This window comes from Oncorhynchus keta, chromosome 4 (genome assembly GCF_023373465.1).
Source record: "Oncorhynchus keta strain PuntledgeMale-10-30-2019 chromosome 4, Oket_V2, whole genome shotgun sequence".
In the NCBI taxonomy this organism is placed as follows: Eukaryota; Metazoa; Chordata; class Actinopteri; order Salmoniformes; family Salmonidae; genus Oncorhynchus; species Oncorhynchus keta.
The window spans coordinates 12,431,056-12,458,370 of NC_068424.1; the positions used below are offsets into that span (position 1 = coordinate 12,431,056).

General features: G+C 41.0%; 2 long non-coding RNA genes across 6 annotated transcripts; one reads left to right on the plus strand and one right to left on the minus strand.

Moving 5' to 3' along the window:
- Window positions 1–18,423: 18,423 nt before the first annotated feature.
- LOC118383099 (uncharacterized) lies at window positions 18,424–27,294 on the minus strand. The gene is made up of 2 exons (XR_004825481.2): window positions 23,464–27,294; window positions 18,424–18,851 (listed from the first exon to the last, which is right to left on the minus strand). It is a non-coding gene; the product is annotated as an uncharacterized LOC118383099 (long non-coding RNA).
- On the plus strand, window positions 19,162–21,769 carry LOC127917324 (uncharacterized). Of its 5 annotated transcripts, none has more exons than XR_008097134.1 (3): window positions 19,162–20,724; window positions 20,930–21,063; window positions 21,194–21,769. It is a non-coding gene; the product is annotated as an uncharacterized LOC127917324 (long non-coding RNA). The 5 variants fall into 5 exon arrangements; XR_008097151.1 differs by having other exon boundaries at window positions 20,930–21,035; window positions 21,166–21,769; XR_008097139.1 differs by having other exon boundaries at window positions 20,930–20,968; window positions 21,166–21,769.
- Window positions 27,295–27,315: the final 21 nt, after the last annotated feature.

The window sequence follows — 27,315 nt, forward strand, 5'->3', positions numbered from 1 at the left end:
AACAATGACCCCAATAATTACATACAATGTTATAACCCAACAATGACCCCAATAATTACATACAATGTTATAACCCAACAATGACCCCAATAATTACATACAATGTTATAACCCAACAATGACCCCAATAATTACATACAATGTTATAACCCAACAATGACCCCAATAATTACATACAATGTTATAACCCAACAATGACCCCAATAATTACATACAATGTTATAACCCAACAATGACCCCAATAATTACATACACTGTTATAACCCAACAATGACCCCAATAATTACATACAATGTTATAACCCAACAATGACCCCAATAATTAATAATTACATACAATGTTATAACCCAACAATGACCCCAATAATTACATACAATGTTATAACCCAACAATGACCCCAGTAATTACATACAATGTTATAACCCAACAATGACCCCAATAATTACATACAATGTTATAACCCAACAATGACCCCATAATTACATACAATGTTATAACCCAACAATGACCCCAGTAATTACAACAATGACCCCAATAATTACATACACTGTTATAACCCAACAATGACCCATACACTGTTATAATTACATACAATGTTATAACCCAACAATGACCCCAATAATTACATACAATGTTATAACCCAACAATGACCCCAATAATTACATACAATGTTATAACCCAACAATGACCCCAATAATTACATACAATGTTATAACCAACAACAATGACCCCAGTAATTACATACAATGTTATAACCAACAAACAATAATTACATACAATGTAATAACAACAATGACCCCCAATAATTACATACAATGTTATAACCAACAATGATAATAATTACATACAATGTTATAACCCAACAAACCCCAATAATTACATACAATGTTATAACCCAACCAATAATTACATACAATGTTATAACCCAACAATGACCCCAATAATTACATACAATGTTATAACCCAACAATGACCCCAATAATTACATACAATGTTATAACCCAACAATGACCCCAATAATTACATACACTGTTATAACCCAACAATGACCCCAATAATTACATACAATGTTATAACCCAACAATGACCCCAATAATTACATACAATGTTATAACCCAACAATGACCCCAATAATTACATACAATGTTATAACCCAACAATGACCCCAGTAATTACATAATGTTATAACCCAACAATGTTATAATTACAACACTGTTATAACCCAACCCCAATAATTACATACAATGTTATAACCCAACAATGACCCCAATAATTACATACAATGTTATAACCCAACAACGACCCCAATAATTACATACAATGTTATAACCCAACAATGACCCCAATAATTACATACAATGTTATAACCCAACAATGACCCCAATAATTACATACAATGTTATAACCCAACAATGACCCCAATAATTACATACAATGTTATAACCCAACAATGACCCCATACACAATGTTATAACCCAACAATGACCCCAATAATTACATACAATGTTATAACCCAACAATGACCAATAATTAATAATTACAATACACATACAATGTTATAACCCAACAATGACCCCAATAATTACATACAATGTTATAACAACAATGACCCCAATAATTACATACAATGTTATAACCCAACAATGACCCCAATAATTACATACAATGTTATAACCCAACAATGACCCCAATAATTACATACAATGTTATAACCAATAATTACAACAATGACCCAACAAATAATTACATACAATGTTATAACCCAACAATGACCCCAATAATTACATACACTGTTATAACCCAACAATGACCCCAATAATTACATACAATGTTATAACCCAACAATATAAACCCAACAATGCTACCCCAATAATTACATACAATGTTATAACCCAACAATGACCCCAATAATTACATACAATGTTATAACCCAACAAACCCCAATAATTACAATGTTATAACCCAACAACCCCAATAATTACATACAATGTTATAACCCAACAATGACCCCAATAATTACATACAATGTTATAACCCAACAATGACCCAATAATTACATACAATGTTATAACCCAACAATGACCAATAATTACATACAATGTTATAACCCAACAATGACCCCAATAATTACATACAATGTTATAACCCAACAATGACCCCAATAATTACATACAATGTTATAACCCAACAATGACCCCAATAATTACATACAATGTTATAACCCAACAATGACCCCAATAATTACATACAATGTTATAACCCAACAATGACCCCAATAATTACATACAATGTTATAACCCAACAATGACCCCAATAATTACATACAATGTTATAACCCAACAATGACCCCAATAATTACATACAATGTTATAACCCAACAATGACCCCAATAATTACATAATAATTACATACAATGTTATAACCCAACAATGACAATAATTACATACAATGTTATAACCCAACAATGACCCCAAATGTTATAACCCAACAATGACCCCAATAATTACATACAATGTTATAACAATGACCCCAATAATTACATAATGTTATAACCCAATGACCCCAATAATACATACAATGTTATAATACAATGTTATAATAACCCAACAATGACCCCAATAATTACATACAATGTTATAACCCAACAATGACCCCAATAATTACATAATGTTATAACCCAACAATACAATAATTACATACAATGTTATAACCCAACAATGACCCCAATAATTACATACAATGTTATAACCCAACAATGACCCCAATAATTACATACAATGTTATAACCCAACAATGACCCCAATAATTACATACAATGTTATAACCCAACAATGACCCCAATAATTACATACAATGTTATAACCCAACAATGACCCCAATAATTACATACAATGTTATAACAATGACCCCAATAATTACAATGTTATAACCCAACCCCAATAATTACATACAATGTTATAACCCCAATAAACAATGTTATAACCAACAATGACCCCAATAATTACATACAATGTTATAACCCAACAATGACCCCAATAATTACATACAATGTTATAACCCAACAATGACCCCAATAATTACATACAATGTTATAACCCAACAATGACCCCAATAATTACATACAATGTTATAACCCAACAATGACCCCAATAATTACATACAATGTTATAACCCAACAATGACCCCAATAATTACATACACTGTTATAACCCAACAATGACCCCAATAATTACATACAATGTTATAACCCAACAATGACCCCAATAATTACATACAATGTTATAACCCAACAATGACCCCAATAATTACATACAATGTTATAACCCAACAATGACCCCAATAATTACATACAATGTTATAACCCAACAATGACCCCAATAATTACATACAATGTTATAACCCAACAATGACCCCAATAATTACATACAATGTTATAACCCAACAATGACCCCAATAATTACATACAATGTTATAACCCAACAATGACCCCAATAATTACATACAATGTTATAACCCAACAATGACCCCAATAATTACATACAATGTTATAACCCAACAATGACCCCAATAATTACATACAATGTTATAACAACAATGACCCCAATAATTACATACAATGACCCAACAAATAATTACATACAATGTTATAACCCAACAATGACCCCAATAATTACATACAATGTTATAACCCAACAATGACCCCAATAATTACATACAATGTTATAACCCAACAATGACCCCAATAATTACATACAATGTTATAACCCAACAAACCAATAATTACAACAATGACCCAACAATAATTACATACAATGTTATAACCCAACAATGACCCCAATAATTACATACAATGTTATAACCCAACAATGACAATAATTACATACAATGTTATAACCCAACAATGACCCCAATAATTAATTACATACAATGTTATAACCCAACAATGACCCCAATAATTACATACAATGTTATATATGTTATAACCAACAATGACCCCAATAATTACAATGACCCCAATAATTACATACAATGTTATAACCCAACAATGACCCCAATAATTACATACAATGTTATAACCCAACAATGACCCCAATAATTACATACAATGTTATAACCCAACAATGACCCCAATAATTACATATGTTATTACATAATTACATACAATGTTATAACCCAACAATGACCCCAATAATTACATACAATGTTATAACCCAACAATGACCCCAATAATTACATACAATGTTATAACCCAACAATGACCCCAATAATTACATACACTGTTATAACCCAACAAAGACCCCAATAATTACATACACTGTTATAACCCAACAATGACCCCAATAATTACATACAATGTTATAACCCAACAATGACCCCAATAATTACATACAATGTTATAACCCAACAATAATTACATACAATGTTATAACCCAACAATGACCCCAATAATTACATACAATGTTATAACCCAACAATGACCCCAATAATTACATACACTGTTATAACCCAACAATGACCCCAATAATTACATACAATGTTATAACATACCAACAACAATGACCCCAATAATTACATACAATGTTATAACCCAACAATGACCCCAATAATTACATACACTGTTATAACCCAACAATGACCCCAATAATTACATACAATGTTATAACCCAACAATGACCCAACAATAATTACATACACTGTTATAACCAATAATTACAACAATGTTATAACCCAACAATGACCCCAATAATTACATACATGTTATTATAACCCCAATAATTACAATAACCCAACAAATAATTACATACACTGTTATAACCCAACAATGACCCCAATAATTACATACAATGTTATAACCCAACAATGACCCCAATAATTACATACAATGTTATAACCCAACAATGACCCCAATAATTACATACACTGTTATAATTACATACAATGTTATAACCCAACAATGACCCCAATAATTACATACAATGTTATAACCCAACAATGACCCCAGTAATTACATACAATGTTATAACCCAACAATGACCCCAATAATTACATACAATGTTATAACCCAACAATGACCCCAGTAATTACATACAATGTTATAACCCAACAATGACCCCAATAATTACATACACTGTTATAACCCAACAATGACCCCAATAATTACATACACTGTTATAACCCAACAATGACCCCAATAATTACATACAATGTTATAACCCAACAATGACCCCAATAATTACATACAATGTTATAACCCAACAATGACCCCAATAATTACATACAATGTTATAACCCAACAATGACCCCAGTAATTACATACAATGTTATAACCCAACAATGACCAATAATTACATACAATGACCCAACAATAATTACATACAATGTTATAACCCAACAATGACCCCAATAATTACATACACTGTTATAACCCAACAATGACCCCAATAATTACATACACTGTTATAACCCAACAATGACCCCAATAATTACATACAATGTTATAACCCAACAATGACCCCAATAATTACATACACTGTTATAACCCAACAATGACCCCAATAATTACATACAATGTTATAACCCAACAATGACCCCAATAATTACATACAATGTTATAACCCAACAATGACCCCAATAATTACATACACTGTTATAACCCAACAATGACCCCAATAATTACATACAATGATATAACCCAACAATGACCCCAATAATTACATACAATGATAACCTTACATAAAATATCAAATTCCGTGAGCTTTATTTTGTCTACTAAGCAAAAGATGACTTACCGAACAAAATTGGGCTTTCATTTACCATTTTCAATTAATCACTCCCACAAGGAATTAACCATATCGTGCTCTTCATTCTGGACCACAAAATAAAAGGTAGGTATTACACTCATCCAAATATAGGCTTCCTTTCCCAAATGTGACAAGTCCAGGAATATTAGCAGCAAATCTCTATATTTAGGAAGATGGGGGAGCAATTCCACTATAACACCTTCCCCTAAGCTATGGTGTCAACTAATATGTTACTGTACGTCCATTTCTCATTCTGCGAAGTATATACATGGATTTAGTGATTGTAACACAGAAGAGAGGTACAGGGGGGCAAAAAAGTATTTAGTCAGCCACCAATTGTGCAAGTTCTCCCGCTTAAAAAGATGAGAGGCCTGTAATTTTCATCATAGGTACACTTCAACTATGACAGACAAAATTAGAAGAAAAAAAAATCCAGAAAATCACATTGTAGGATTTTTTATGAATTTATTTGCAAATAATGGTGGAAAATAAGTATTTGGTCAATAACAAAAGTTTATCTCAATACTTTGTTATATACACTTTTTCATGCTGAAAGACCCAGCCACGTTTCATCTTCAATGCCCTTGCTGTCTGCTAAATGACTTAAATGTAATATAATGTAAATGTCTGATGGTAGGCTTTTTTACTTTGGTCCCAGCTCTCTGCAGGTCATTCACTAGGTCACCCCGTGTGGTTCTGGGATTTTTGCTCACCGCTCTTGTGGTCATTTTGACCCCACGGGGTGAGATCCTGCGTGGAGCCCCAGATTGAGGGAGATTATCAGTGGTCTTGTATGTCTTCCATTTCCTAATAATTGCTCCCACAGTTGATTTCTTCAAACCAATCTGGCCCTCACACCATGATCACCTAATCATTCACCTCTCCTCTTAGTCGGTGCTGTACATAAGAATGTGTTCTCAGCCAATTTAACTGGTAGACTAAGGGTTAAATGATCTAAATGTGGCATTCTGAGAAACTTAATTGCAGATTCAGTCTTCCCAGCCTGGTGCAGGTCTACAATTTTGTTTCTGGTGTCCTTTGACAACTATTTGGTCTTGGCCATATTGGAGTTTGGAGTGTGACTGTGAGGTTGTGGACAGGTGTCTTTTATACTGATAACAAGTTCAAACAGGTGCCATTAATACAGGTAACGAGTGGAGGACAGAGGAGCCTCTTACAGGTCTGTGAGGACAGAAATATTGTTTTTTTTGTAGGTGACCAAATACTTATTTTCCACCATATAATTTGCAAATAAATTCATAAAAAAATACCCACAATGTGATTTTCTGGATTTTTTTTCTCATTTTGTCTGTCATAATTGAAGTGTACCTTTCATGAAAATTACAGGCCTCTCATCTTTTTAAGTGGGAGAACTTGCACAATTGGTGGCTGACTAAATACTTTTTTGCCCCACTGTACATGAATTTAGTGATTGTAACACAGAAGAGAGGTACAGGGAACAGTATTAACCCTGACTTCATCACACACATAGAGGATTAATCCTGAACACATGTAGTCCCCATAACAACCGCCCCCTGGCGCCATCCCTCTCCTTTCATTCTACCCTTTACCCTTTACCCCCTTACCCCTTTACCCGTGGCCCTTTACCCCTTTACCCGTGGCCCTTACCCCTTTACCCGTGGCCCTTACCCCTTTACCCGTGGCCCTTACCCCTTTACCCGTGGCCCTTTATCCCTTTACCCGTGGCCCTTACCCCTTTACCCGTGGCCCTTACCCCTTTACCCGTGGCCCTTACCCCTTTACCCGTGGCCCTTACCCCTTTACCCGTGGCCCTTTACCCCTTTACCCATGGCCCTTACCCCTTTACCCGTGGCCCTTTACCCCTTTACCCATGGCCCTTACCCCTTTACCCGTGGCCCTTTACCCCTTTACCCATGGCCCTTACCCCTTTACCCGTGGCCCTTTACCCCTTTACCCATGGCCCTTACCCCTTTACCCGTGGCCCTTACCCCTTTACCCGTGGCCCTTTACCCCTTTACCCGTGGCCCTTACCCCTTTACCCATGGCCCTTACCCCTTTACCCATGGCCCTTACCCCTTTACCCATGGTCCTTACCCCTTTACCCGTGGCCCTTTACCCCTTTACCCATGGCCCTTACCCCTTTACCCGTGGTCCTTACCCCTTTACCCATGGCCCTTACGCATGGCCCTTACCCCTTACCCCTTTACCCATGGCCCTTACCCCTTACCCGTGGCCCTTAACCCTTACCCGTGGCCCTTGCCCCTTACCCACGGCCCTTAACCCTTACCCACGGCACTTAACCCTTACCCGTGGTCCTTACCCTTTACCCACGGCCCTTAACCCTTTACCCATGGCCCTTACCCCTTTACCCACGGCCCTTAACCCTTACCCGTGGCCCTTAACCCTTACCCATGGCCCTTAACCACCCCTTTACCCACGGCCCTTACCCCTTACCCACGGCCCTTATACCCCCTTACCCACCACGGCCCTTAACCCTTACCCACGGCCCTTAACCCTTACCCCCACGGCCCTTAACCCTTACCACGGCCCTTAACCCTTACCCACCACGGCCCTTAACCCTTTACCCACGGCCCTTAACCCTTTACCCACGGCCCTTACCCCTTACCCACGGCCCTTAACCCTTACCCACGGCCCTTACCCCTTACCCACGGCCCTTAACCCTTACCCACGGCCCTTACCCACGGCCCTTACCCCTTACCCACGGCCCTTAACCCTTACCCACGGCCCTTACCCCTTACCCACGGCCCTTAACCCTTACCCACGGCCCTTACCCCTTACCCACGGCCCTTACCCCTTTACCCACGGCCCTTAACCCTTACCCACGGCCCTTACCCCTTACCCACGGCCCTTAACCCTTACCCACGGCCCTTACCCACGGCCCTTACCCCTACCCACGGCCCTTACCCCTTACCCACGGCCCTTACCCCTTACCCACGGCCCTTACCCCTTACCCCTTACCCAAGGCCCTTACCCATGGCCCTGGTCCTTCCTTCCACCGTCTCTCTGACCTCAATAATGTAAGCTACAGGCTTATGTCTGTCTGTTTTTAAACAAGGACAGTCTGGGATTCAATTACAACATCATGTGTTTTAGGGGTCCTCTGCATTTCTAAAATATTCCCCTACAACACTGACACACATGCACACGCACACATGGTCAAACTACCCAGCGTTCCAAAACCATTAACAGCTCCCATAGACAGACAGACACAACCCTGTGTGGCTGTTATCTCCTCACCATGTTACCCCTGAACTCCCTTCACCGCTAACCTCTCCAAAATAACCATTGCGCCAATGTGTGATTGTATATTACAACATCACATCTCTTCCCTCCCCTCTACCCCTGATTCTGGCTACCACACAAAGGAACCAAAAATAACACATTGGGGGACATCAATCCTTGCCGGACCCTGAGCCATGTAACCCTAAACCCTTCCCCTTTAATGCTCCCTATCCACTCTGTCTCATCTCTCCTTATACCAGGGAGGGGGGAACAACAAATATTTCCCTACAAAGGCCAGAGTTCAGACAGCAACAGTTGTCACTCTCTGCACACACACACAAAGTCATTAATGCGAGTGAAACTTGGCAAACGCCTGGAGATAACGGAGGGAGATTACCCCGCTAACCTATAAATCAGAACCAGACATCTAGAGCCAGGGGGCTGTCATCGCCTCCTAAGCCCCAGCATCTTAACCCTTCCCGGGGCTGGAAACTCACCGGGGCCCCGGGCCTGACCCACTATTAACCCCAGAGGGTTAAAGCCTTGGCTTAGACAAGGGTGAAAGAAAGATGAGTGCACGCATGCACACGATGAAGGGACCACAAAGGGAGCCGCGGAAAGGCCTTTATAAGCAAGCATTCTAGGTCAGTGGTGTCGTGTAATGTACATAAATAAACAAAAACCCTAAATCAGATTATAAAAAGAAAGTGCAAACGGAACGATTAAATTGACGAGGGATGTGAGTGTGTGTGTGGTGATACAAGACTGCTATGGAGTTTCAGATGTGTATAAATACACTAGAAAACACACTACAAACACCCAGCTGCCCTGTTGGCTCCCAATCACTGGAAACTAACTACTTGGCGTCCAGTCGTCAGAAGTCAAGGTCTCTTTTTCAAAGTGGCTTCTTAGAACTATTTTCAGTGTTCTATTCTAGTTTATACCATTGGAGTAGGGATTGTATCAACCACAGAACCAGAACCTCCGCTATTTTCAGTGTTCTATTCTAGTTTATACCATTGGAGTAGGGATTGTATCAACCATAGAACCAGAACCTCCGCTATTTTCAGTGTTCTATTCTAGTTTATACCATTGGAGTAGGGATTGTATCAACCATAGAAACAGAACTTCTGCTATTTTCAGTGTTCTATTCTAGTTTATACCATTGGAGTAGGGATTGTATCAACCATAGAACCAGAACCTCCGCTATTTTCAGTGTTCTATTCTAGTTTATACCATTGGAGTAGGGATTGTATCAACCATAGAACCAGAACCTCCGCTATTTTCAGTGTTCTATTCTAGTTTATACCATTGGAGTAGGGATTGTATCAACCATAGAACCAGAACCTCCGCTATTTTCAGTGTTCTATTCTAGTTTATACCATTGGAGTAGGGATTGTATCAACCATAGAACCAGAACCTCCGCTATTTTCAGTGTTCTATTCTAGTTTATACCATTGGAGTAGGGATTGTATCAACCATAGAACCAGAACCTCCGCTATTTTCAGTGTTCTATTCTAGTTTATACCATTGGAGTAGGGATTGTATCAACCATAGAACCAGAACCTCCGCTATTTTCAGTGTTCTATTCTAGTTTATACCATTGGAGTAGGGATTGTATCAACCATAGAACCAGAACCTCCGCTATTTTCAGTGTTCTATTCTAGTTTATACCATTGGAGTAGGGATTGTATCAACCATAGAACCAGAACCTCCGCTATTTTCAGTGTTCTATTCTAGTTTATACCATTGGAGTAGGGATTGTATCAACCATAGAACCAGAACCTCCGCTATTTTCAGTGTTCTATTCTAGTTTATACCATTGGAGTAGGGATTGTATCAACCATAGAACCAGAACCTCCGCTATTTTCAGTGTTCTATTCTAGTTTATACCATTGGAGTAGGGATTGTATCAACCATAGAACCAGAACCTCCGCTATTTTCAGTGTTCTATTTAGTTTATACCATTGGAGTAGGGATTGTTCTAGAACCAGAACTTCTGCTATTTTCAGTGTTATTCTAGTTTATACCATTGAGTAGGGATTGTATCAACCATAGAACCAGAACCTCCGCTATTTTCAGTGTTCTATTCTAGTTTATACCATTGGAGTAGGGATTGTATCAACCATAGAACCAGAACCTCCGCTATTTTCAGTGTTCTATTCTAGTTTATACCATTGGAGTAGGGATTGTATCAACCATAGAACCAGAACCTCCGCTATTTTCAGTGTTCTATTCTAGTTTATACCATTGGAGTAGGGATTGTATCAACCATAGAACCAGAACCTCCGCTATTTTCAGTGTTCTATTCTAGTTTATACCATTGGAGTAGGGATTGTATCAACCATAGAACCAGAACCTCCGCTATTTTCAGTGTTCTATTCTAGTTTATACCATTGGAGTAGGGATTGTATCAACCATAGAACCAGAACCTCCGCTATTTTCAGTGTTCTATTCTAGTTTATACCATTGGAGTAGGGATTGTATCAACCATAGAACCAGAACCTCCGCTATTTTCAGTGTTCTATTCTAGTTTATACCATTGGAGTAGGGATTGTATCAACCATAGAACCAGAACCTCCGCTATTTTCAGTGTTCTATTCTAGTTTATACCATTGGAGTAGGGATTGTATCAACCATAGAACCAGAACCTCCGCTATTTTCAGTGTTCTATTCTAGTTTATACCATTGGAGTAGGGATTGTATCAACCATAGAACCAGAACCTCCGCTATTTTCAGTGTTCTATTCTAGTTTATACCATTGGAGTAGGGATTGTATCAACCATAGAACCAGAACCTCCGCTATTTTCAGTGTTCTATTCTAGTTTATACCATTGGAGTAGGGATTGTATCAACCATAGAACCAGAACCTCCGCTATTTTCAGTGTTCTATTCTAGTTTATACCATTGGAGTAGGGATTGTATCAACCATAGAACCAGAACCTCCCATTTTCAGTGTTCTATTCTAGTTTATACCATTGGAGTAGGGATTGTATCAACCATAGAACCAGAACCTCCGCTATTTTCAGTGTTCTATTCTAGTTTATACCATTGGAGTAGGGATTGTATCAACCATAGAACCAGAACCTCCGCTATTTTCAGTGTTCTATTCTAGTTTATACCATTGAGTAGGGATTGTATCAACCATAGAACCAGAACCTCCGCTATTTTCAGTGTTCTATTCTAGTTTATACCATTGGAGTAGGGATTGTATCAACCATAGAACCAGAACTCTGCTATTTTCAGTGTTCTATTCTAGTTTATACCATTGGAGTAGGGATTGTATCAACCATAGAACCAGAACCTCCACTATTTTCAGTGTTCTATTCTAGTTTATACCATTGGAGTAGGGATTGTATCAACCTAGAACCAGAACCTCCGCTATTTTCAGTGTTCTATTCTAGTTTATACCATTGGAGTAGGGATTGTATCAACCATAGAACCAGAACCTCCGCTATTTTCAGTGTTCTATTCTAGTTTATACCATTGGAGTAGGGATTGTATCAACCATAGAACCAGAACCTCCGCTATTTTCAGTGTTCTATTCTAGTTTATACCATTGGAGTAGGGATTGTATCAACCATAGAACCAGAACCTCCGCTATTTTCAGTGTTCTATTCTAGTTTATACCATTGGAGTAGGGATTGTATCAACCATAGAACCAGAACCTCCGCTATTTTCAGTGTTCTAGTTTATACCTAGGGATTGTATCAACCATAGAACCAGAACCTCCCTATTTTTGTTCTATTCTAGTTTATACCATTGAGTAGGGATTGTATCAACCATAGAACCAGAACCTCCACTATTTTCAGTGTTCTATTCTAGTTTATACCATTGGAGTAGGGATTGTATCAACCATAGAACCAGAACCTCCGCTATTTTCAGTGTTCTATTCTAGTTTATACCATTGGAGTAGGGATTGTATCAACCATAGAACCAGAACCTCCACTATTTTCAGTGTTCTATTCTAGTTTATACCATTGGAGTAGGGATTGTATCAACCATAGAACCAGAACCTCCACTATTTTCAGTGTTCTATTCTAGTTTATACCATTGGAGTAGGGATTGTATCAACCACAGAACCAGAACCTCCGCTATTTTCAGTGTTCTATTCTAGTTTATACCATTGAGTAGGGATTGTATCAACCATAGAACCAGAACCTCCATTTTCAGTGTTCTATTCTAGTTTATACCATTGAGTAGGGATTGTATCAACCATAGAACCAGAACCTCCGCTATTTTCAGTGTTCTATTCTAGTTTATACCATTGGAGTAGGGATTGTATCAACCATAGAACCAGAACCTCCACTATTTTCAGTGTTCTATTCAGTTTATACCATTGGAGTAGGGATTGTATCAACCATAGAACCAGAACTTCTGCTATTTTCAGTGTTCTATTCTAGTTTATACCATTGGAGTAGGGATTGTATCAACCATAGAACCAGAACCTCCACTATTTTCAGTGTTCTATTCTAGTTTATACCATTGGAGTAGGGATTGTATCAACCATAGAACCAGAACCTCCGCTATTTTCAGTGTTCTATTCTAGTTTATACCATTGGAGTAGGGATTGTATCAACCACAGAACCAGAACCTCCGCTATTTTCAGTGTTCTATTCTAGTTTATACCATTGGAGTAGGGATTGTATCAACCATAGAACCAGAACCTCCGCTATTTTCAGTGTTCTATTCTAGTTTATACCATTGGAGTAGGGATTGTATCAACCATAGAACCAGAACCTCCGCTATTTTCAGTGTTCTATTCTAGTTTATACCATTGGAGTAGGGATTGTATCAACCATAGAACCAGAACCTCCGCCAATTCTATAGAAGGGGATAATCCGGTGTACATCAACGATAACTTACAAAGTGGCAGCTCAGCTCTTAAAACAAGTATATAGGAAAGGCCCTTCGGTTAAGTCTGGTCCCATCTACTGTCAAATAATGAAGCTATAGACTAACACCAAAACCCCAGGCTCAGGGCTACACGGATACAGAGGGAAACTGGTTTGGATAGATATATTACACCTGGTAACGATACCTGTATCACTCACTCAATCTCACACAGCTGCATCACACACAAGCCCTGACCTCTATTAGGGAACACAACGTGGCCGTAAGGGGATCACAATAAACATCTCCCCGAGGATCACTGGAACACCACTGAGCTGACAGAGGTTATTTTTAGAGATCATTACATGAACACAGGCATGGTGTACTGTTACAGGTCAACCCCTAACTAAAATGTTAACTTTATGTCACTATGTGTACTGTCTATTAACAGGGTTCTGCCCAAAGAATGTAAGAGGGTCGCTGCACCACCTTGTACACTGACTGTGCAACTATTTACATAATACAACAACAATACAAATGTGTATACAGTACCAGTCAGAAGGTTGGACACACCTACTCATTCAAGGGTTTTTCTTTGTTTTTTTAGACTATTTTCTACATTGTAGAATAATAGTGAAGACATCACAACTGTGAAATAACACATATGGAATCATGTAGTAACCAAAAAAAGTGTTAAACAAATCAAAATGGATTTTATATTTGAGATTCTTCAAAGTAGACACCCTTTGCCTTGATGACAGCTTTGCACACTCTTTACATTCTCTCAACCAGCATCATGAGGCAGTCACCTGGAATGTATTTCAATTAACAGGTGTGCCTTGTTAAAAGTTCATTTGTGGAATTTCTTTCCTTCTTAATGCATTTGAGCCAATCAGCTGTGTTGTGGCAAGGTAGGGGTGGTATACAGAAGATAGCCCTATTTGGCAAAAGACCAAGTCCATATTATGTCAAGAACAGCTCAAATAAGCAAAGAGAAACGACAGTCCATCATTACTTTAAGACATGAAGGTCAGTCAATTTGGAAAATTTCAAGAACATTGAAAGTGCAGTCCTAAAAACCATCAAGCGCTATGATGAAACTGTCTCTCATGAGAACCGCCACAGGAAAGGAAGACCCAGAGTTACTTCTGCTGCAGAGGATAAGTTCATTTGAGTTACCAGCCTCAGAAATTGCAGCCCAAATAAATGCTTCACAGAGTTCAAGTAACAGACACATCTCAACATCAACTGCTCAGAGGAGACTGTGTGAATCAGGCCTTCATGGTCAAATGGATGCAAAGAAACCACTTCTAAAGGACACCAGTAAGAAGAAGATACTTTTTTGGGCCAGGAAACATGAGCAATGGACATTAGACCAGCGGAAATCTGTCCTTTGGTCTGATGAGTCCAAATTTGAACGGATGATCTCCACATGTGTGGTTCCCACCGTGAAGCATGGAGGAGGAGGTGTGATGGTGCTTTGATGGTAACACGGTCAGTGATTAATTTAAAATGAAAGACACACTTAACCAGCATGGCTACCACAGCATTCTGCAGCGATATGCAATCCCACCTGGTTTGCGCTCAGTGGGACTATAATTTGTTTTTCAACAAGACAATGACCCAACACACCTCCAGGCTGTGTAAGGGCTGTTTTACCAAGAAGGAGAGTGATGGTGCTGCATCAGATAACCTATGAGATGGTTTGGTATGAGTTGGAGAGCAGAGTGAAGGAAAAGCAGCCAACAAGTGCTTAGCCTATGTGGGAACTCCTTCAAGGCTGTTGGAAAAGCATTCCAGGTGAAGCTGGTTGAGAGAATGCCAAAAGTGTGCAAAGCTGTCATCGAGGCAAAGGGTGGCTACTTTGAATTATCTCAAATATAAAATATATTTAGATTTGTTTAACACTTTTTTGGTTACTACATGATTATATGTTATTTCAGTTTTGACATCTTCACTATTATTCTACAATGGAGAAAATTGTCATACTAAAGAAAACCCTTTGAATGAGTAGGAGTGTCCAAACATTTGACTGGTACTGTATCTTTATTTATAAAATTTAAGGTCTTTTTTTTCTTCTCTAGATTGCAGGAAATGGCAGTCACAGGTGTTATAAAATACAAACATCTGAGGCACTGCCCTCCTTGGGGCCAAACCCCACCGTCATACTCAGCAGCGCTACCTTGGTAAAATAAATCTAATCAGCTGGATGTCACAGCATTCCCTCCTGTGTCTGGGGCTACAAGAGAAAGTACAGATACTGTCACTACCTCTAGTTGTGCGTGTGTTTGTGGTCTTAGAGTGCCCTCTAGTGGTATTTGCCCTACATTTCATAATCCAGACTTCGTCCTCTCTGTCTTTGTCAGACTCACCTCTCGGGCCTTGTGCAACCTTAAAGAACCTTGGGGGGGGGGTGTCACGTTTAAGGAGCTCCTTTAGCACCCCGGACTCAGTGACTGCCTGCAGGGAGAAACTTTGTACTGGGGAAGAGGGAGGAGCATCGGGGCGAGTCGCATTAGAAGGAGTGGGAGATGAGGAAATGTTGGACGGGCAAGGAGGCATGGCTGAGTCAAAATAGGAATCCGGACTTAATGAAGTGGTGATTAAAGAGCTCAGCCGTGTGCTCCTGGTCAGTAACAACCACAGATGTATTTTAGGGGCCTCATATATAGGCCTATACCTATGCATAAACTATGTTGGCGTTTTGAATGAATCACTTTAGAAAGCGCTGTCCATTTTGTTACTAGGCTTTTATACTCAATTTCAACCTGTTGTTGAACTCCTTTCCACAACATAAATCCATCACAATGATGTGAGTTTTAAAAGCAGGATACTGTTTTGATGATAAATGTTTGATGTGATTTGTTATTGGATTTGAATTGATGTCAGAGTGGCTAGATGAGCAATAGAGCTCTGAGTACCAGGCCATTAGGACCTGCTGGAAGAACAATAGAGCCCTGAGTACCAGGCCATTAGGACCTGATGGAGGAACAATAGAGCCCTGAGTACCAGGCCATTAGTGACCTGATGGAGGGATGGAGGGACAATAGAGCCCTGAGTACCAGGCCATTAGGACGTGATGGAGGGACAATAGAGCCCTGAGTACCAGGCCATTAGTGACCTGATGGAGGGACAATAGAGCCCTGAGTACCAGGCCATTAGTGACCTGATGGAGGGACAATAGAGCCCTGAGTACCAGGCCATTAGGACCTGATGGAGGGACAATAGAGCCCTGAGTACCAGGGCATTAGTGATCCGATGGAGGGACAATAGAGCTCTGAGTACTAGGCCATTAGGACCTGCTGGAGGAACAATAGAGCCCTGAGTACCAGGCCATTAGGACCTGATGGAGGGACAATAGAACCCTGAGTACCAGGCCATTAGGACCTGATGGAGGGACAATAGAGCCCTGAGTACCAGGCCATTAGGGACCTGATTGAGGGACAATAGAGCCCTGAGTACCAGGCCATTAGGGACCTGATTGAGGGACAATAGAGCTCTGAGTACTAGGCCATTAGGACCTGCTGGAGGAACAATAGAGCCCTGAGTACCAGGCCATTAGGACCTGATGGAGGGACAATAGAGCTCTGAGTACTAGGCCATTAGGACCTGCTGGAGGAACAATAGAGCCCTGAGTACCAGGCCATTAGGACCTGATGGAGGGACAATAGAACCCTGAGTACCAGGCCATTAGGACCTGATGGAGGGACAATAGAGCCCCGAGTACCAGGCCATTAGTGACCTGATGGAGGGACAATAGAGCTCTGAGTACCAGGCCATTAGTGACCTGATGTAGGGACAATAGAGCCCTGAGTACCAGGCCATTAGGACCTGATGGAGGAACAATAGAGCCCTGAGTACCAGGCCACCTGATGGAGGGAACCTACCAGGCCATTGGATGGGACAATAGAGCCCTGAGTACCAGGCCATTAGAACCTGATGGAGGGACAATAGAGCTCTGAGTACCAGGCCATTAGGACCTGATGGAGAAACAATAGAGCCCTGAGTACCAGGCCATTAGGACCTGATGGAGGGACAATAGAGCCCTGAGTACCAGGCCATTAGGACCTGATGGAGGAACAATAGAGCCCTGAGTACCAGGCCATAAGGACCTGATGGAGGAACAATAGAGCCCTGAGTTGAGTACCAGGCCATTAGGACCTGATGGAGGAACAATAGAGCCCTGAGTTGAGTACCAGGCCATTAGGACCTGATGGAGGAACAATAGAGCCCTGAGTTGAGTACCAGGCCATTAGGACCTGATGGAGGAACAATAGAGCCCTGAGTTGAGTACCAGGCCATTAGTGACCTGACGGTCCTTAGTGAGTTGGAGTGCATAAGAGGAGATTACCGTGACTCAGAGGCCGTGGTGGAAAAACTGCCCAAATGTCATAATTGAGTAAAAAGTAAAGATACTTTAATAGAAAATTACTCAAGTAAGTGAGTCACCCAGTAAAATACTACTTGAGTAAAAGTCTAAAAGTATTTGATTTTAAATATACTTAAGTATCAAAAGTAAATGTAATTTCATATTCTTGATATTAAGGAAACCAGACGGCACAATTGTTTTTAGTTTTTATTAACGACTAGCCAGGGACCATTTTGCTATCCTGCTAAGCATTCAACATTCAACGAGGTACTTTTGGCTGCCAGGAAAAATGTATGGAGTAAAAAGTATATTATTTTTTTTAGGAATGTAGTGAAGTAAAAGTAGTCAAAAAATATAAATAGTAAAGTACAGATAACACAAACAACTACTTTAAAGTACTACCTAAGTACCTTTACACAACTGCTCAGAAGTCATGTGGAATTTTAACTCAGTCATCGTCTAAGTCTGACTCAGTATTACACACACCTCGTTCCGGGGTTCTGTAGTCTTCAGGCTGAAGGACATGACAGTGAGAGGTGGAGGCGGCAGGTCTTTGACCTCGGTGACCAGGTCGATATGCAACGCCATCACTAACACCAACTCACTCGCTGGCTGCTCAGCTCTACAGGGGACAGGAGAGAGGGTTAAGGTGCGTGTTAGTGGTGTGTGTGTGCGTGCGTGGGAGGGGGTGTGAGCATATGTGTGTTTGTGTATAGGTGTATGCAGTGCGTGTTTGCGTGACTGTCTCAGAGCGTGAGTGTCTCAGAGAGCGTGTGTAGTCAGAGCGTGTGTGTAGTCAGAGCGTGTGTGTACGTGAGCTCTTGATGTCCAGCTAGCAGGGTCCTTTGACCTTCCTGCGAGGAGGAAGTGTTCCCGGCTGGAGGTGTTGGTTCCAAACACCTGGAGAAACAGCTTCAGGTCGGAGGGCAGAGACGACTATTCAGCTTGCAGGAGAAATACAATAACAATGGATACGATGGGAGTGTGTGTGTTTGTGTGAATAGTCGTCTCTGCCCTCCGACCTGAAGGTGTTTCTCCAGGTGTTTGGAACCAACACCTCCAGCCGGAAACACTTCATCCTCGCAGGAAGGTCAAAGGACCCTGCTAGCTGGACATCAAGAGCTCACGTACACACAGACGGATTTGTGAAATTGCTTTCCCTGACATTTTGCGGTTACGCGAGGCTTGGTGATCTCAGAATCAGTAGGATATTTAACAAACACTCAAATAGGCAACAGATGCAGGAACAGCATGAGGCTGAGTGAATCACTCATTCTGGTTCTTCCTTCAAAATAAGATAAATTACAATGCAGGTTAAAGACATTCTTTCTGATTGTCTTTAGCATGCAGTCTCTCCTCTTGCTACACATAATTTTGTACGAATTAAGTGGATTATAATACATTTATATATTTGCAAGAGTTGATGCCTTTTTCATTAGGGCAAATCTGGTCTGTGATATTGAGTTAGAAATGTAAAACTTTAGAGTACTTAAACATCACATACATTGCAAGTCTGCCCTTTTTTGACCTTTAGGCTACACTTTACAATAGGACTCAACTCTGACTGACCGCAGCATCTATCAGTAGTATAAACTGTGACACAAATTGGTGGGTTTTCACACCTAGTCAAGCTATTAGACTATCCTTTGGTAAATGAATGGTGTGAATGTTTCAGCCAGTCTCTCTCCTATCACATTAAAGTCTTGCATTGGGCAACAACAACAACAACAACAACAACAACAAATCTGTCGGTCGGTCCCGGAGTTGAGAGAGAAGTTGGGCAAATACAACGACGCAATTACACTTGACATGTGGACTGACGATTTTCGAAAAATAGGATACTTGTACCTTACAACCCATTTACATAATGAAGAGTGGATGTTATCCACTACGGAGTGGGACAGTGCAGCTCAAACTGCAGAGAACAGAAGACCAGCTACTGTGAAAGAATACTTGTGGATCATGTTGATTTCATCTATTGCATGAAGAGGCCTAATGGTCCACCTGGTCATTGTGTGGTTCCAAGGTTAAAGCCTCACGTTCAGATGGAGGTGTGGTTTCAGAGAGAAGCCAGCTGTTAGCCTGCGACCAGGTACGGTGGTTAAAGACTCACGTTCAGATGGAGGTGTGGTTTCAGAGAGAAGCCAGCTGTTAGCCTGCGACCAGGTATGGTGGTTAAAGCCTCACGTTCAGATGGAGGTGTGGTTTCAGAGAGAAGCCAGCTGTTAGCCTGCGACCAGGTACGGTGGTTAAAGACTCACGTTCAGATGGAGGTGTGGTTTTAGAGAGAAGCCAGCTGTTAGCCTGCGACCAGGTACGGTGGTTAAAGCCTCACGTTCAGATGGAGGTGTGGTTTCAGAGAGAAGCCAGCTGTTAGCCTGCGACCAGGTACGGTGGTTAAAGCCTCACGTTCAGATGGAGGTGTGGTTTCAGAGAGAAGCCAGCTGTTAGCCTGCGACCAGGTACGGTGGTTAAAGACTCACGTTCAGATGGAGGTGTGGTTTCAGAGAGAAGCCAGCTGTTAGCCTGCGACCAGGTATGGTGGTTAAAGCCTCACGTTCAGATGGAGGTGTGGTTTCAGAGAGAAGCCAGCTGTTAGCCAGCGGTGTTAAAGACTCACGTTCAGATGGTGTGGTTTTAGAGAGAAGCCTGTTAGCCTGCGACCAGGTACGGTGGTTAAAGCCTCACGTTCAGATGGAGGTGTGGTTTCAGAGAGAAGCCAGCCTGCGACCAGGTACGGTGGTTAAAGCCTCACGTTCAGATGGAGGTGTGGTTTCAGAGAGAAGCCAGCCTGCGACCAGGTACGGTGGTTAAAGCCTCACGTTCAGATGGAGGTGTGGTTTCAGAGAGAAGCCAGCCTGCGACCAGGTACGGTGGTTAAAGCCTCACGTTCAGATGGAGGTGTGGTTTCAGAGAGAAGCCAGCCTGACCAGGAGGTGGATAAAGCCTCACGTTCAGATGGAGGTGTGGTTTCAGAGAGAAGCCAGCCTGCGACCAGGTATGGTGGATAAAGTCTTATTCCTGCACAGCAATCTGAAGAATTCCAGTGATGAATGGATTGTTTCTGAAGTGAATGTTTTAGTAAATTTGTTGTCTAATATTAGAATTCTCTTTAAAGAGATTTGAGTTGTCAATGTGCAACATGGCATTGTGGGGGGGAAAAAAATGTCATGGTATGGCCTTTTTTTCGCAAATGCTGAAAAACAGCAGACAAATTAATGAATGCAGGAAAAGAGGAATTCTTCATTAGATTATAATAATAAATGCCTTCTGAGAATGTTAAAGTCCAACAGTTATGGGAGGGGTTAGAAATGTGGCTGTCAGAAGTATTACGATGTAAATTAACTTTTAATCCATCTGTCTGCATATTTCAAGACATATGGCATAAGGGTGCAGTGAGATACGATAGTTTTCGTCAAAACATCTTGAAAAAACATATACTTAAAAACTGAAAATCAACCAACGTCAGCCTATTATCCAATGTTGAAAGTGCGTGTGGACGACAGAGAGAAACAAAATGGTGTAGTTTGAGGCCACGTGGCCGAGTGTGATACGGTCGCTGGAGATGGGGGTGTGAGCAGGTGGGTCTGGACTTCTGTAATGTAGTTTCCCTTTGTATGTGTATGTTCTGTATCGTCTAAAAATATATATTTTTAAATCGTACAAAAAAAAATGTAATAAAGATGACAAGCTTGCGACACGCATCCGATTATTCATTATGAAAAGAAAACCCAGCTTTATGCTGACAAATAGCCTACTAAACAGGCCAAGCCCAAACATATATATTAAAATTGCCTAAATAAACTAGAATATTTCATAAATAAACAAAGTAGCTCAGCTCACCTTTTTCCCCCTCCCTATCCTCGCTGGACTCTCTTTCATTCAGTTTCTTCTACACATCAGCAAAGGACTCAGAAACACACTCTTTCTAAAGAGGGGTTCCCACTCCTTCACACTGTGGTAAATCAAGTCCGTTTGTTATTTAGAACCATTTATGTTTCTTAGAGGGAGAGAAACCAAATAGCCCACCGTGCCAATTTTTCAAAAATCATCAGTCCACATGTCAAGCGTAAATGCACCATTGTATTTACCCAAGTTCTCTCTCAACTCCGGGACCGACCGCCAGCGTTTTGATAGTGCAACCCTCAGTAACAGTCCAGATGAAAAATGATCAGGCCTACTGTACATCTTACTGTTGAACGAAAGTCAAGGTTGGAACTGTTGCTGTTCAAATACAATACATATGTCTTACTCTGAACTGGAATAAACAGATTGGTCTTCATCTGTGTGATGTGACCAACAAGCATGTCTATATTCTGGGCTCTGTTTTAGACAGTAAAACAATGAGGTGATGCTCAGCCTTGAAACTGTTCCTGTACGTTTAAGTACGTCAGAGTTGAACACCCTGACTCACATTGGTATGTGGTACCAAACTGGACCAGAACATCTCCTGCTTTCTCAGTCAGGCAGGAGACCACTTCCTGTTGTAGTTGAACACCCTGACTCACATTGGTATGTGGTACCAAACTGGACCAGAACATCTCCTGCTTTCTCAGTCAGGCAGGAGACCACTTCCTGTTGTAGTTGAACACCCTGACTCACATTGGTATGTGGTACCAAACTGGACCAGAACATCTCCTGCTTTCTCAGTCAGGTAGGAGACCGCTTCCTGCTGTAGAGGAGCTACCCAGAACTGTGTGAGTGGGTTCTCAGTCAGGTAGGAGACCACTTCCTGCTGTAGAGGAGCTACCCAGAACTGTGCGAGTGGGTTCTCAGTCAGGTAGGAGACCGCTTCCTGCTGTAGAGGAGCTACCCAGAACTGTGTGAGTGGGTTCTCAGTCAGGTAGGAGACCGCTTCCTGCTGTAGAGGAGCTACCCAGAACTGTGTGAGTGTGTTTGCCTCAAAAAGCATCTTGCTTCAATCAGTTTATTCCAGTTAAGAATAAAAATTATTATTGTATTTCAACAGCAACAGTTCCAACCTAGACTAGTCTTCAACAGTAAAATGAACAGTAGGCCGGATCATTATTCGTCTGGACTGTTACTGAGGGTTGCACTATCTGAAGCTAGCTTGCTTTGGCGAATGTTAGCTATTAGCTGTGTACAAGGCCAGCGGATTGTTTGAAAGATAAACTCACATCTACTACTATGAGAGTTAGTTAGTACTCCCTTATTTCTGCTTATCATCCATCACCTGTTATAAAATGACAACAATGTCTTGCTAGCTGACTTACTTTTCCACTGTCGAAGCACTGTTTCCTGAAGCACTGTTTCCTGAAGCACTGTTTCCTGAAGCACTGTTTCCTGAAGCACTGTTTCCTGAAGCATTCTGCCCTGTTCTGAAATAACTCTCTGGGTTTACCATCATGTTGTGGATGTTTGGTCAGGGCATGTCCTTTTACTCATTTGTTCGTTATGAGAGACTCATTAGTCAGCACTTCCCCCGCACAGAGCACATTGTGGGCGCTCCTCGTTATAACTTTGTACACACACACACACGACTATCACCTCGTATTTGACCTTCTCTCCCTTGGCTCTGTTGAGCTGCCAAACCAGTCATCCCCTGAAAGCACATTCAGGGCAGGGAAGTGACTACCTGCTTTTAGCCACGCGGGTGTATTTACATACACTAGTGTTACTTCCTATTGTATTGGGTTGCACAAGAACAGTCTGTGGGAAGCCAGAAGTTAAATAAAATGAAAATACATTTTAAAATCCGTTGGTCATTATGACCTGGGAATTTGAGACAATATCTAAAGTAACATATTATACTGAACAGAAATATAAACACAACATGTAAAGTGTTGGTCCCGTGTTTTAGCTGAAATAAAAGATCCCAGAAATGTTCCATACGCACAAAAACCTTCGCTCTCCAACTTTGTGCAGAAATCTGTTTACATCCCTGTTAGTGAGCATTTCTACTTTGCCAAGATAATTATTTCTCTCAAATTCTGTGCACAAATTTGTTTGGGTCTGTTAGTGAGCATTTCTCATTCGCCAAGATAACCCATCCACCTGACAGGTGTGGCATAACAAGAAGCTGATTAAACAGCCTGATCAATACACAGGTGCTCCTTGTGCTGGGATCATTCCCCCCCACCTTTATTTAACCAGGTAGGCAAGTTAAGAACAAGTTCTCATTTACAACTGTGACCTGGCTAAGAAAGCAAAAGCAGTTCGACACAAACAACAACACAGAGTTACACATGGAGTAAAACAAACATACAGTCAATAATACAGTAGAAAAATAAGTCTACATACGATGTGAGCAAATAATATATAATAATATATGCCATTTAGCAGACGCTTTTATCCAAATGAGGTGAGATAAGGGAGGTAAAGGCAAAAAAAAGAAAGGCCATGGTGGCGAAGTAAAACACTGAAATGGTAGATTTGAAGTGGAAGAATGTGCAAAGTAGAAATAATGGGGTGCAAAGGAGCAAAATAAATAAATAAATACAGTAGGGGCAGAGGTAGTTGTTTAGGCTAAATTATAGATGGGCTATGTACAGGTGCAGTAATCTGTGAGCTGCTCTGACAGCTGGTGCTTAAAGCTAGTGAGGGGGATAAGTGTTTCCAGTTTCAGAGATTTTTGTAGTTCATTCCAGTCATTGGCAGCAGAGAACTGGAAGGAGTGGCGGCCAAAGGAAGAATTGGTTTTGGGGATGACCAGAGAGATATACCTGCTGGAGCGTGTGCTACAGGTGGGTGCTGCTATGGTGACCAGCGAGCTGAGATAAGGGGGGACTTTACGTAGAAGGGTCTTGTAGATGACCTGGAGCCAGTAGGTTTGGCGACGAGTATGAAGCGAGGGCCAGCCAACGAGAGCGTACAGGTCGCAGTGGTGGGTACCATATGGGGCTTTGGTGACAAGAGATGGCACTGTGACAGACTGAATCCAACTTATTGAGTAGGGTATGGCCACTCTAAAATGTGCAGTTTTGTCAAACAACACAATGCCACAGATGTCTCAAGTTGAGGGAGCGTGCAATTGGCATGCTGACTGCAGGAATGTCCACCAGAGCTGTTGCAAGAATTTAATGTTAATTTCTCTACTATAAGCCACCACCAATATCATTTTTGAGAATATGGCAGTACATCCAACCGGCCTTACAACCGCAGCCACGTGTAACCACCAGCCCAGGACCTCCACATCAGACTTCTTCACCTGCAGGATCGTCTGAGACCAGACACTCGGACAGCTGATGAAACCGAGGAGTATTTCTGTCCATAATAAAGTCCTTTTGTTGGGAAAAACAAATTCTAATTGTCTGGGTCTGGATCCCAAGTGGGTGGGCCTATGCCCTCCCAGACCTACACCCCTGCCCAGTCATGTGAAATCCAGATTAGGGCCTAATGAATTTATTTAAATTAACTGATTTCCTGATATGAACTGTTAACTCAGTAAAATTGTTGCGTTTATATTTTTGTTCAGCATATTAAAATAGACTTACCAAACATGGATCTGTTGTAAAGCAGAGGAAGTTTGGAAAGTCTGTTTAATAATACATTTCTTTAGATATTGTCTCAAATTCACCCTGTCACAATGACCAACCGGCATGTCCACTGACACATTCAATTGAAAAGGAACTTGGGGAGGCTCCAAGATAGCAGCTTGAACGCCCGCTTCCGACAGAGATCTGCATACCAACTTTTGAAAGATAGTGAAGTGTATTATTTTGAACTAACAAACGAATAATTTGCTTGCTAAAAACACCAGGTTATTGATGATTTAATATTATATTTTCCAAAATGTCAGCGCGCTGACAGAAAGATAAATCTTATGGCTACCTACTCAGCTCGCAATGCTCAGGCATCATCCAATGTCGTTACATAGGAGGCAAATGCTTTGATTGACAACTGCCACAACTATACTGGTCTGACAGACTCTATGACACTTACCGTGTCAGACGAGGATTTTCCTTCTTTGCCTATAACTCCAAGAAAGGCATGTTTGGAACTGGGCCCAGATGCCACTGCCAATAATGATCTTATCGCCACTCTTTCCAGGCTCATCAATGCAAGGTCCGATGCCTTAGAGAAAATGGTTGGCGACAACTCAATGAAAATCGAGGGCTTACATTTTTTTTAAAAGTTGAAATGGAACTTCTGACTTCCTGTTTCGGTGTAACCCAATTACAATAGGAGCAACGCTAATGTATGTAAACAGACCCGCGTTGCTAAATTTCGTTAGCGACAGACCACTTTCTAAAATGTCATCATCACAGAGTAGCTAGCCAGCTAACTGTGGGTAATTATTCATATTACGATCATTCTGTGTAAATGTACCGAAATCTAGTAATTCTGGAAAAGCTAGCTAACGTTAACTGGCTAATAGTTTCTTTGTTGTTAGTGAGAGCTATTGTAACGTTAGCTGACAGCATGAGCTTGCTGGCTAAGCCGTATTTGCATGTTCCCTCTTGTCTAGCTCGCTAACATGCTTGTTTGTTTACAGTAACTTTCCGTTCAGACTCACTGCCGCCTGGATTGTCCTTCTCTGTGTTAGAAGCCGGAGCCATTGCTATTTATTGACAACCTTCATCTCTCTTGGTACACAGCTCAACACAACAGAAGTTACCGCGCCAAATATTCTTCCCGTTGAAAGTCATTTCCAGGAAATGACGTGGCATGAAAGCAGCCATTCGCTGGTGTTTTCGAGGCTTGTCCAGAGAGGAAGAGGCAAAGCGAGAGGATTTACTCTGCTCGAAATCTGTCCACCAAAATAAAACCACCTATTGAAGAGTTGTATGGAGGATAATGAGAGAGTGAAGAATTTGGTCAACAAAAAAATGTACTTGCTACGTGATGTTTATTTGATCAAATAGAAGTTCCGTAATGGTTAGTTTGTTAAGAATGCACTGATATAAGTGGACTCACCTGGCATTTTGGCAATTAGAAACAATAGGACTTTAAATCGGAGTTCTGCCTGTTGTTCACACGCATATCTGCCCTCTCATTGGCGAGGAGTGATCACATCTTGTCTCGCCTCTCCCGTCTGGCTTCCATCTTTGAGGACATGTATTTCCATTGTTTCAGCGGTCTCTTTTCAATACATAATCTTTGGCGCTTGGTATAACAATGTGTGT